At 46.4% G+C, this 13,609-nt stretch overlaps 1 non-coding gene and 1 pseudogene across 1 annotated transcript; one reads left to right on the forward strand and one right to left on the reverse strand.

Moving 5' to 3' along the window:
- Positions 1-5,175: 5,175 nt before the first annotated feature.
- LOC115677205 (anthocyanidin 3-O-glucosyltransferase 2-like) lies at positions 5,176-8,534 on the forward strand (annotated as a pseudogene).
- Positions 8,535-9,020: 486 nt separating this feature from the next.
- On the reverse strand, positions 9,021-9,240 carry LOC115677247 (small nucleolar RNA U3). Its single transcript, XR_004005256.2, has one exon. It is a non-coding gene; the product is annotated as a small nucleolar RNA U3 (small nucleolar RNA).
- Between the last annotated feature and the right edge of the window lie 4,369 nt (positions 9,241-13,609).

Below are 13,609 nucleotides of genomic sequence, written 5' to 3' on the forward strand. Positions count from 1 at the left end.
TCTATTAACTCCATCTTGACAACCGCGAAAATTGCTAACAAAATTAGGACTTGATTGCATTAGCTTGATAAATTTTAGGAGTTGATTGCACTTCCTAAGTGCACTTATCCCATTTAATTTTGTTTTCCTTCCTCGACAAAGACCTTTTCACCCCCACAATAAATATATAATTATAGAATATATGAGCCCTTATTTTGTCATGCAGTGGCTTTCTTCGGGGAGCTTTTATTTCCCTCCTGTGCGGCTACATATAAGAGTCAAACAACCACACATCTCCTTTTGACCTAAACCTAATAAGCCGAATAGCCTTGGCCCCTCCGATGGAAACCAGTTGAGGAAACTACATCATCTATTGATCCTAATCCAATTAATTAAATAGATTTCTTGATATTTCTCACACGGACACAAACTCCATATATAATTTAACAAAGGACATGATATTCAAGAGGGGAAAATCGACCAAAAAGTCGTAACTTATTACACTTTTGTCAATACAGGCATAAATATTTTAATTATGCTAATTGAGTCCTGAACATTTTAACATTTTACCGATTGAATCCATCCGGCCAATTTTGGCCTGAAATCGCTAACGTAGATACCAACCGTCCTACATGGCACGATCGGCGCTAAAATTGACAATTTTAAATAATAATTAACATTTCGAATATTTTATTAATTTTTTTCTTTCTTTACAAATCTAGTAACCCATGCCCGATCCAACTCATACTCAACCCATACCTACATCGACTCATATTGCTAAAATACTTTAATATTTAATCCAATTGAGGAAAATCCATACCCAAAATGAGGTGAGAGCAAGGAGTAAACGAGTGTGAGATTGAATAAGGGCGTCATCAAGGTAGGTTGAGTTTAAGTAGGTTGTGAACTCATTTAACATTCATATTCTTTTGGGTTTTACCATTCCAAATCCATTTATAACCCATTTACAGAATATAAATAACCTATATAACAACTTAACCCATCAATAGGATAAGAAATGGGTCAATGACCCTAGTCCTAAACAGGCGACTAGTTAGATTTAAGCGTAACAGGTCTGTATTGATTCCTCATGTACGAGACGCTGGCTTTCCCAGCATTTTTAGATTTAGTTAGATTTCTCGTTCTTAAGCTTAAGCATACCTGCTCGGGCAAGGTGTTGTATAATGTTACTTCCATGGCTCGAGTTATTTTTCTTTTCCCATACTTTATTTGTTCGATAATTGATTTGTTTATTTTTTATTTGCTTGAACATTGATGCGTGGGTATTTTGATACACATTTTAAGAATTAAAAAAACGACAAAACGATTGCATAAAATAAGTTTTGGAGTGTCGCGACGCATACAAAGTTATTTATTCTACTCAATCACATTCTTCATAGTTAAGGGCATATATATACCGAATGTAGAATGCGTAATGTGCGGAAGTATTTTGGTGGTAACACGAGAGAATTGTAATATATTACTCAAGACCCACTCGTTATACCAAAATACAATACATAAAAATCTCACTCAAGTATTCCTATATAATTTCTCTCACCACGCACAAAACTCTCAAAGCAATACTTGCTAATACTTTAGCTCTCGCACTCATAGCGGAGCAACTCTCTCTCTCTCTCTCTCTCTCTCTCTCTCTCTCTCTCTCTCTCTCTCTCTCTCTCTCTCTCTCTCTCTCTCTCTCTCTCTCTATGTCGACTTGGGCTGCGCGTCTCTCTCCTCATGAAGCTCGCCTTTTGCATCTGGCGACTTATTTTCGTGTCCTTCACACCAAAGTGAAAGGGAAATTCTCAAGCCAAAGTCCAAGTTGACAAGTTGAACTTTGCTTTCCTTCTTCTATTGTTTTCTTTTGACCAACGCTTGCACCTTGAAAGATTCCAGCTGTCTTCAAAGATAGAGTAGGAAATGTAATTTTCCTTTACCAGAGCCGGTTACGTACCGAGGTCCAATTAGCGCTTTTCCTTCTCGCATATTAGGTGTTGACATCAACACCGAAGGGGGCCATTCACGGCCACATCTCAAAAAGGATCACTAGAACTTATCATGATAATCGTCGGTCAAAAACAGACCTGTCAAACGGGTGAATCAGGCTGGATTTGGGTCAGGTCGAAATTAGCCCGACACAAATTGACTCATTTTAACCCGTTTTGACAAATTTCTATGTAATACAAATTTAGTGATATATACTTAATCTGACCCATATTGCTATAACACTTTGATTTTTAATCTAGTATAAAAAAACTCGTATCCAAACTAAGATGAGAATGTTGGAGTTGGCGAATACTTCGGGGACCCTTATTTCTCATACCAGGCATGCCCACATGAGCTTCGGAAAATCGAAGTATAAACTGACGACATGTGACCCCTACGCACGGAATGTCAGGGGTCCCGCTGCCCGGACAACGAGCAGGGGGTGGACAGGGGCTCGAGGGTAGCGCCCCCGAAACAACATCGGGTTTGCTAACCTGTTTGTTGTGGGATCAAAGGGATTTAGATAGGCTTGGGCTTTGGGCCCATTTTAAGTCCTATATATATTGTACTCGTATGAGAGATCATTGTAACGAATTGTTGTGGTTGTAAAACCTAAATATCATAGTGGAATCCATTTGCAGGACGTAGCCCTATTCTGGGGTGAATCTGGGTAAACTCGTGTGTCAATTTTTCTATTATCTGTGTGATTATTCTGATTCTATTTCGGATATAACCCATCAGAGAGCACGAAATAAGCGATAGCGAAATCGAGTAAAGGCAAGAGAGAATCATAGAGGTGAGTTGAATTTAAATAAATTAGAACCAATTTAATACCCGTATTATTTTAGACTTTATCATTCTAAACCTATTCATGACCAATTTACTGAATATAGCAAACACATATAATAACTCAACTCATCAAATATTGGCTAAGAAATGGGTTTATGACCATTTTGATAGGTCTAATCAAGAGATAGACATTGGCTGCGTTTGGAAACACTTTGGGGGAAAGTTTTTGGGAAAATGCAAAGGACTTTAAGGCTCCGTTCGTTTGGCGGAAAATATTCTCCTTTTGGAAAATATTTTTCCGGAAGTCATTTTCCTGGAAAATGTTTTCCCGGAACATAATTTTCCGGTGTTCGGCGATCAATATGAAAAAGTTTCGGAAAATATTTTTCGCCGGAGACCGGCGGCCGCCGGCGGGCGACCGCGCGGCGGTGGCCGGCGGGCGGCCGGCTGTGGCGGCAGCCGGCGACCGGCGGCCGCGGCGGCGACCGGCGGGTGGCGTGGCGGCCGAGGCGGCGGCGACACGGCGGGCGGCGGAGCGGCCAGCCGGGCGGCTGGCGGCGGCCAGCGGCGCGCCCGGCCAGCTGGCCCGGGCGGCGGCGGCGGCGTCGGCGGCGGCGTCCGGCGGCGGCAGCAGTAGGCCGCCCGGGCGGTGGTATCATCCGGCCGAAGGCGGCGTCCCGGCGGTCCCGGCCGGGCGAGACGGAGGCCACGCCGGCGGCCCGGCGACGCGGCGGCGGTTGCGGCCGACAACCCGGCAGCGGCTATGGCCGCGATCGGCGGCGAGCGGCCAACGGCGGTGACCGGCGATCAACTTCCTCTCCCACGGAAAACATTTTCCCTCCCATGGGCAATTTTGCCTTCACTTTGAGGGAAAATGATTTCCTCTTTGTGAAAAGAGGAAATCATTTTCCTCAAAACAATGAAGGATTTGGGGGTGGGGAAGGAAAATGTTTTCTCACGGAAAACGCGGAAAATGTTTTCCAGAAAAATATTTTTCCGCAAACGAACACAGCCTAAGTTAAAAAAGTTTTTCAAAATGCAAATTGTGTTTGGTAAGTTGTAACTTAAAAGTCCCTTGCAAAGTAACTTTGGGTAAAATAGTGTTTGGAAAAATTATACTTGCAAAGCAAATTTTTCATTTTTTATTAAAGGAAAGTTGAAATCCTTCGCCGGCCGGCAAAGGATGGGCGGCCGCCGGCAACCTAGATCTGGCGCCGGAGGCCGTCATCTGAGGCCGTTCGGCCTCAAACGACGGCCGCGCAGCCTCAAACGACGGCCGCGCGGCGTCAGATCTAGGTCGCCAATGGCCTCGCCTGGGTTTCGCGACCCTCGTCGGGAGTCGCTTGACCCCAAGCAGCCCTCGTCGGTGGACGTCGCCAGAGGCTGCCTGAGGTCGTTCGGCCTCAGACGACCGCCGCGCGGCGCCAGATCTAGGTCGTCGGCTGCCCTCGAGGGTCATCTAGGTCGCGCGACCTCAGGCGGCCCTCGCCTGGGTTGCGTGGCCCCTCGCGGAGGTCGTGCAAACCCAAGCGAAGGTCGCTAGGTTGCGCGACCATGCCGGCCCCCCTCCGGCCGGTCGCCGTCGCCTCACAGCCATGCTGCTGAGGTCTCAGCGAAGAAGAATATGAACAGTACAGACGAGGCCAAAACCGGAAAATCAAAAAAAAGATAAGGATAGTTTCGAAAGAAAATTTTTTTCACTTATTCGGCATTGTTGCTTGCCGAGAATGCCCAAATGCCAAGGCACCTCCAAGGTTGCCTTGGGCTTTTGGCCTTTTGAAGGCCAACTTTGGCTCAATGGGATTTCTAAAAAATCTTGCCAAACACCAAAATTTAGCCCATCCAAAGCCCCCTTGGCAAAGCTAATTCCAAACGCAGCCATTATACAATAACTTCTCATTTGACAAGATATTGTAGGGTGTGTGTGTGTGTGTCTATATATATATAGCTCATCTAAATTGTTGATTATGCAGACTCTACATAACGCTCGCATAATTTATGACTTAGATGTTTTGAGTCTAAATGACTTACAGACCGTGCAATAACTTCTGAATTTGTCATGATGTAACATCATATGAACTGCCCCATATTTTCTCCTTGGAACAACTTCTTGAGTGTAGCGAATGAATGTGAATCCAAAGTATCCCGATTTTAAAATTTTGTTAGTTTCACGTGGGATCCATTAAGCATTTTTCGGGGAATAAACCGATGGCAAGCAATAAACCCCCTATCTTAACTTAGAATCCAACAGACTCGAGTCAAACTAACGGCGACTCGGGCAACATGACGTCGTCACCTCGTCCTAGTGATCCATCCGCATCTTTTTGTCTGCTTTCAGTCCCACCAAGTAAAGACTCGCGTATTCAGGTGTATCAGAGCCTCCACCTTGTCATCCTTCGCATCCGAGCCAACTCGGCAAGGAAAAGAAGAAATTTCGAAGGCATCATCGTTGCGATGAGTACTAAATCTGAGCTCATGTTCATCCCATCGCCGGGCCTCGGCCACCGGGTGTCGACGGTGGAGATCGTCAAGCTTGTGGACCGCGATGATTGGCTCTCCATCACCATCCTTATTATGAAGTTGCCCTTCGACTCGGAGGCTGACTCCCGCATCGAGTTGCTCGCAGCCTCCATCGCTGCAGGTGTCCGTTTTGTGATCCTCCCTCGGCGAAACCCCTCCCCGGATACGTCCCCAGTGGCCTTCCTCAATCACTTCATTGAGAGCCACGATGCTGACGTCCGAGAAGCCGTGGCTGACCTCCATGCATGCGGCTCCCCACAGCTCGCTGGGCTCGTCGTTGACATGTTCTGCACCACGTTGATCGAAGTGGCCAGCGAGCTCGGCATCCCTTCCTACGTGTTCTTCACGTCAAGTGCTGCAGGTCTCGGCTTGATGATGCACCTCCAGTCACTCCAAGATGAGCACCACATGGACCTGACCGGGCTTGAGGACTCAGACGCCGAGCTGGACTTCCTGTGCTTCAGGAACCCGCTGCCCGCGGCCAAACTCTTGCCCTCCGAAATATTCATGAAAGAAGTCGGCCGGCTACTCCTGAGCCATGCCCTGAGGATTAGGGAAACCAGGGCCATCTTAGCAAATACATTCACCGAGCTGGAACCGCGTGCGGTGGAGGCCCTAGTGGTCCTCGGAGTGCCCGCGGTGTACCCCGTAGGTCCCATAGTGAACTTCAGGGTTGAGAGTAAAAAGGGGCCGGAAGGTGATAATAGTCGGCGGGGTTTCGAGATTTTGGAGTGGCTCGAACAGCAGCCGGACGCGTCAGCGGTGTTCTTGTGCTTCGGGAGCTTTGGGAGCTTTGACGAGGCCCAGGCAAAAGAGATTGCCCGCGCATTGGAGCGGAGTGGGCGCCACTCCCTGTGGTCCATACGGCAGCCACCTGCAAAGGGCAAACTAGAAGCCCCCCTGACTATGCAGATCCTGCAGAGGTCCTACCCGTGGGGTTCCTGGACAGGACAGCCGGGGTCGGCAGAGTGATCGGGTGGGCCCCACAGGTCACGATCCTAGGCCACCCAGCCATCGGAGGGTTCGTTTCGCACTGCGGGTGGAACTCCATCCTAGAGAGCATATGGTTCGGCGTGCCGGCATTGTTGCTTGCCGAGAATGCCCAAATGCCAAGGCACCTCCAAGGTTGCCTTGGGCTTTTGGCCTTTTGAAGGCCAACTTTAGCTCAATGGGATTTCTAAAAAATCTTGCCAAACACCAAAATTTAGCCCATCCAAAGCCCCCTTGGCAAAGCTAATTCCAAACGCAGCCATTATACAATAACTTCTCATTTGACAAGATATTGTAGGGTGTGTGTGTGTGTGTCTATATATATACCGTGCAATAACTTCTGAATTTGTCATGATGTAACATCATATGAACTGCCCCATATTTTCTCCTTGGAACAACTTCTTGAGTGTAGCGAATGAATGTGAATCCAAAGTATCCCACAGACTCGAGTCAAACTAACGGCGACTCGGGCAACATGACGTCGTCACCTCGTCCTAGTGATCCATCCGCATCTTTTTGTCTGCTTTCAGTCCCACCAAGTAAAGACTCGCGTATTCAGGTGTATCAGAGCCTCCACCTTGTCATCCTTCGCATCCGAGCCAACTCGGCAAGGAAAAGAAGAAATTTCGAAGGCATCATCGTTGCGATGAGTACTAAATCTGAGCTCATGTTCATCCCATCGCCGGGCCTCGGCCACCAGGTGTCGACGGTGGAGATCGTCAAGCTTGTGGACCGCGATGATTGGCTCTCCATCACCATCCTTATTATGAAGTTGCCCTTCGACTCGGAGGCTGACTCCCGCATCGAGTTGCTCGCAGAGCCACGATGCTGACGTCCGAGAAGCCGTGGCTGACCTCCATGCATGCGGCTCCCCACAGCTCGCTGGGCTCGTCGTTGACATGTTCTGCACCACGTTGATCGAAGTGGCCAGCGAGCTCGGCATCCCTTCCTACGTGTTCTTCACGTCAAGTGCTGCAGGTCTCGGCTTGATGATGCACCTCCAGTCACTCCAAGATGAGCACCACATGGACCTGACCGGGCTTGAGGACTCAGACGCCGAGCTGGACTTCCTGTGCTTCAGGAACCCGCTGCCCGCGGCCAAACTCTTGCCCTCCGAAATATTCATGAAAGAAGTCGGCCGGCTACTCCGGAGTGCCCGCGGTGTACCCCGTAGGTCCCATAGTGAACTTCAGGGTTGAGAGTAAAAAGGGGCCGGAAGGTGATAATAGTCGGGGGGGTTTCGAGATTTTGGAGGGGCTCAAAAAAACCGGAGGCCCCCCGGGGGTGGTTTTTTGGGTTTTTTTGTGCGGGGGGGGGGGTGGGGGAGGAGGAGAGGCCCAAAAAAAATACACCCCCCCCGAACGGGGGGGGGGGCGCCCCCCCCCTCGTCCCCCCCCCACACCCCCCCAAAAAAAAAAAAAAAAAACCCCCCCAAAAAAAAACAGGAAAAGACCCCCCCCCCGGGGGGTGCCCGAGAAAACCGGGCGGGGGCAGAAGGGGGAACGGGGGGCCCCCCACCACGCACAACCAGCCCCCCCCCCGACCGGGTAGGGTTCGCTGGGGAGTGCAGAACCAGACCCCATAGAGCATGGGGTGGGGCGCCCCTCCCCCCCCCCCCCCCCCCAGAAAAAAAAACACAAAAAAACGTTCGAGCTGGTGGTGGAGTTCGGCCTCGTGTCAGAGATCAAGATGGATTATCGAAGAGATTTCGCCAAAGGGAGCAACGCCGTGACGGCAGACGAGATAGAGGAAGGGATAAGGAAGTTAATGGAGGGCGAGGAGGCCGAGGAGAGGAGGAAGAAGGTGAAGGAGGCCAGTGAGAAGAGTAGGAAGGCTTTGATGGAGGGTTGCTCCTCTTACTTGTCTTTGGCTGGCTTCATCGAGGATGTCCGGAGACAATGAGCCTTCGTTTAGATAAGGAGACCGGTTGACTGGTAGTTTGACTACTTTTCTTTACTTGGTTTTATGAGTTAGTATTTTGAATCTTCGATTACTTGGAGTGTGTGTGTTATAGTGATCTTGTGACCATAATCCATGTTAATATGTTATAAGGGGAAAAGATCAATTTGGGTTTGGCCATCAGCTGTTCATTATGTAAATGTCTGTTATTTGCAAAAATCACAATAGATATAGAAAATGTTCATAAATAATCAATTTATAAAAGTGTACATAGCCCGAAAGAGATTTCCGTGTTCTTGCACCTCTCAGTGAATGGGAATAATCCCAGATTCAAATTATAGGAAGTTGTTGGGAAAAGGAAATACGTCATCGTGAAGAAACGTGGAGTGGTATCAAAAACTAATCATGGTCAAGGCAGAACTCGTGTTCGTCCCGTCACCGGGCCGGGGGCCCGGGCCATCTCTTAATCGACGGTCGAGATGGCCAAGCTCTTGCTTGAACGCGACCACCTCGCCCACCGATCACCCTCCTGATCATGAAGCTGCCGCTCGGGTCTCAGCCCGACATTCACGACCGGATGCGATCGCTCGCCAACTCGATGGCTGTGCCTGCTTTTGTTTTGATCATCTCCCTTGGGTTCCATCCCATTTTCGAGACCAACCCCACCAAGGTCCGCAACCTCTACAACGAAGGCTACAGCGTACTCGCCGACTCCTACTGAGGTCCCACAACTCACCTTCGCTCACCGGGCTGGCCTCAACATGTGCTTCACGTTGAGTCCGGCTTTCCTGGACCGATGCTCCATCTCCAGAGGCTGCAGGATAAAGATTTTAAAAAAAAAACGATAAAAGAGGAGGAGTCTGTCAGACCGCCGTGTGACCACCCCAGCCGCCGAAGACTCCAGCTGAGAACGATCCTCTACGACTCCTATGGATCCAAAGGGACCCATCAGAGATGTTAATCACGCTCTGGTCACACGGCCTCGGTTCATCCACCAGACTTTGGTTCCTGTCTCCTTATGTCTCAAGGATACAGAGGTACGAGCCTATAGAACAGATCCTGTTCAAGTAAGGTCGTGCCCTACTCCCCTCACTCCCTTCTTTAAATACCAGTTTTCCCAGGAGCGGCCTTTCGATGTGGGTCTTTCGCGAACAGTCGCGCGTGTTTAAGCGCACTCTCCCGATGCGATTGTCGTATGGATGGAATATAATAAAACATTTTTAGATTAAGTAAAAGGCGAAATGCCATTTCAAACGGCATTAACTGGATTAGATCTATTTCCTGCGGTAGTTTTATAGACAACATTTAGTTTCCAATTAGATATCGGAAGAAGACAGTCTTCTTTCCTAGCGTTGTTCATTTTCCAGATATATAAAAGAAAGTAATATCGGATAGCCCGGCTCAATTCCCAAGCATTCTTGTTTCTTATTTCAAACGAAAAATGAATTGAGCTGGGCTCGCCAAACCTGGTTGGAAGGAGGCGACGGTGCTTTGAGCGGTGGGCGGAAGCTTCCACATTCGACTCCTCATGTAAGGATCGCAGGATAGGTAGAGATTCTTCACCAGCACTACCTTCGAGCCGTCAGCGGTGGGATGGAGCTTCCACATTCAACTCCATGTCCGACTGCTCTTTAGGGAAGAAGCCTTTCACGACTGAATTCTCTGAATATCACTTGCTTGTTCCTCACTCCCCATCCATCCTTTCCTTTTCTTTTCTCTCGACCCATGAGGCTAAAAGCGAGGAGGCGTTCGGTGGGTGTGTCGATTGTCCGATGTTTCTGTAAGTGCTAGTGGTAAGAAACACTTGACACAGACAAGTCTACTCCAAGTAGAACAGACAAGTTTCTGCAACAAGACACGTACCCAACAGCAATCACTAGGAAAAGCAAGAAGCTGGCAGTTTTTACATAAAACAAACGACGAACCGCAACAACTCATGCATCAGATCAAATGGAAAAGCATGCCAGATAGAAGAGACAAGTCTCTGCAACAGGACACGTACGCAACGACAGTTCCTAGGAAAAGCAAGAAGCTGGCAGTTTATACATTTCACCACCAACAAAGTGCAGCAACTCATGCGCCAGATCAAATATGGAAAAGCTTGCGCTCATGTTCCGCACGACCGTCTCAGCCGGCTGAGGAACTCTAAACCTCAAAGGCAAAAGTTGGTCGGTCGGGATACACGTCAACGTCCGTGGGATGATTTTTGTTGGACACACATTATGGGGAAGACGGCACCGGTCAGTGCGTGTCGGGCAGGTGGTTTTTGGTCCGACAGATCTTTGCGACTTTGGAGGATTCCGCAAAGCAGCTCCTTAAAATTAGGAGAGAAGGCTTTGAGTCGGGGAATGTACTCCGGCGGAAGGTCAGATCTCGTGCTGTGAAATTTAGGGAATAGCTTTCTTATCATGTTGATCTTACTAACTCAGTCACCGCTTAAAGGCGCATTCCTTAACAGGTACTTGCTCTAATGGTAGTCTCAGTTTGTACTTTGTACGTCTTAGGTACAACTCTGATGCCAACTCAATAAAAAACCTAGTCCATTCACCTTGTGATATGTGCCGCTCGCAAGCCCACCTGACAGAAAAATTTTAAATTCTCGTGGGCGTCTCTCTACTCCACGATCTCTCTCTTCGCTCTTCGCTCTTCGCGCTCTATGCTCTCTCTCCCTCCAGCTCACGTGACGACTCTGCTCTCTCTCCCTCCCCACTCACGACTGAGCTCTCGTCCGACGAACCACGCCACCGCCTCCGGATTGTCCATTGCGTCCGCCGTCGCCAAATCGCCGCTCATCTCTTCTTCTCCATCTTTCTCTCTAAAGCCTTCTTCGACGACGTTCTAGCCTCTCTCTCTCTCTCTCTTCCCCTCCCGACTCACGCAACAACGCTCTGCTCTCTACCACGCCGCCGCCTCCACGTTGAAAGGTACAGATTTTCCGATTTACTCCAAAATGTGTGTATTTTTGCATTTGAATATAAATTTGGGGGTATATTTTGAAGGGTATTTTTTTTCTTTACAGTGACGAATCTGCTCTCTCGTCTGACGAACCACGCCACCGCCGCCTCGTCCATTGCCTCCGCCATCGCCTCCATTTAATATTTCCAAATTGACGTTCATCTCTCCCTCAAGTTTTCTGCCCAGCTTGGTTTTCGTTTCTTTACTTGGAAATCAAAGAAGAGATCTCGAAAGGTACATATTTTTTAATTTACTCCAAAATGTGTGTAGTTTTCGCATTCGTTTATAAATTTTGGGACATAAATTTGCGGACAATCCAGAAATCCCAAATCAACAGTACAATTTGTGTGTACATGTTTTTTCTGTTTGAATTGGGATCGTTTTTAGTGATTTATGCTGCTGATTGAATGAATAATTGGCACGATTTGGGGTAATTTGTTCGATAAACGTATGTTTCTGCCAGCGCTATCATGGACTACATGTCCATTCTAATTATAGGTTGCAATTTCTTCTTATCTGGAATGAAAACCATTTTTTACAATAACTTGTTCTCATGGGATCTTGATTAGGAGATAGAGAAGCGGGGGAGGGAAAGTGATAAAACCGACGTTTGCTGAATGTGCTGAAATCCCGTCGTTCGCAATTTGTGTAAAGTACCTTGAGATGATTGTCGAGAGTTGATTGAGCTTGTATGTACTTTAGGTCTCATGGTTGATTCTGTTAATAAGAAAAGCCTCCTCATCAGCGTATTATGCTTTTAAAATCGGCAAAAGGATACTATAAGTGCATAACTTGTGTACGGCGCTCACTTTGGTGCCATAACTTTTTTCGGATCACTTTGGTGCCAAGTCGGAGGAAAAACAATCACTTAAGTGTCATAACTTTTTTTGGATCACTTCGGTGCTAAAATTTTTGAAAACGATCATTTAAGTGCTAAAATTTTTGAAAAACGATTACTTAAGTGCCAATCTCGGCGAGACTCCGGCGAGCCACGCCGCTTCAGAAATTAATAAAAAAAATGCCACGTCAGATTTCCGGCGAAAAATTGTGTACGGCACCGGAGTTGGCACTTAAGTGATCGTTTTTCAAAAATTTTAGCACTTAAGTGATCGTTTTCAAAATTTTAGCACTAAAGTGATCCAAAAAAGTTATGGCACTAAAGTAGCGCCGTACACAAGTTATGGCACTTGTAGTGTTCTTTTGCCTTTTAAAATCATTTCAATATTGTTTACTTAGACCGGCAAGATTCAATTCTGTATGAAACCAAGGCTGTTTTGGTCTTAGTTGTTTTGTTATTATAGTTTTGTGAGCGTAAACACGAGTATGGACATCCGTAACAATTGATAAACATCTATTTCTCATCAAGTAGGGTCATTACTGAACATAAATCTGTTGGAATTAACTTTGAACCTTGATGGTCGAGACTGTTTTGGTGTCATTTTAATTCCAATTTGGTATCAATTTGGGCGCAAATTTGCACGTGTAAATTTGTCGGATGGCTAAATTTGACGTAATTCTTCACTCATACTGTGTGAAACATATTTTTCTTTCTTTAATAGCGGACGAGATGTTATTTTGCTTGTAAAAGCACAACGTTAATTACTTCTGCTCATTTAGTTGCAACATGAAATTTCCCATCTTGATATGGAAAAAATTACGAATTTGCAGTAGGAATGGTCTTTTCAAATGAACTTGAAGCATATCATAAGTATGTGGCCTATGCAATCGGCAAAGGATTTGGAGTGAGGAGATGAAATCTGTTTAGAAATAATAAAGGGGAAATAATCCAATGGTCTTTTCTATGCAATTGTGAAGCGCATTATGTTAGCTCATCTGATCAAGAAAAGATATATGAGAGATTTGAAGTTAAATGTGGCTATCTTTCTCGTATTGAATTTAAGGTTGTCATTGGTGTCTATGAAATCATAGAGTATATTTATGAGCATAGTCATGCATTCTAGAAGATCAAAAGTATTTAATTAGATGTGGAAGAATCATATCTGATACTTGTAAGGGTGTTTTAATTGACATGATAAAAACTGGCATTGGGGGGCTACAACATATAAGTTTTTGGCAAATGAAGCAGGAGGAAACAAAAACTTGGGTTTCAACATGCATGATTATCAAAATTATTTGCAGATGAAAAGATTTAATGGTATAAATGAGAGAGCTGGTTAAAGTCTTATAAATCATTTTCAGTGTGTGTAGATGCAAAACCCAATATTATCCTACGTTGTACAGGTAAATCAAGATGGTAGATTGACAAATTCATTTTGGAGAGATAGCTTATCCAAATTTGATACGACTGTTTCGGTGATGTGATGGTGTTTGTTACCACGTATCGCACCAACAAATATAACATGATATGTGCACCTTTCGTTGGGATTAATCACCATCGAAAAGTATTATGTTCAGTTGTGCATTTTTATTGGACAAGACTGCAAAATCATTGATTTGGTTATTTGAGGCATTTTTTAAGTCTATGGGAAAG

Source organism: Syzygium oleosum, unplaced genomic scaffold (assembly GCF_021117445.2).
Source record: "Syzygium oleosum isolate NSW1041296 unplaced genomic scaffold, Sole_v2.1 Sole_v2.12, whole genome shotgun sequence".
NCBI classification, from domain to species: domain Eukaryota; kingdom Viridiplantae; phylum Streptophyta; class Magnoliopsida; order Myrtales; family Myrtaceae; genus Syzygium; species Syzygium oleosum.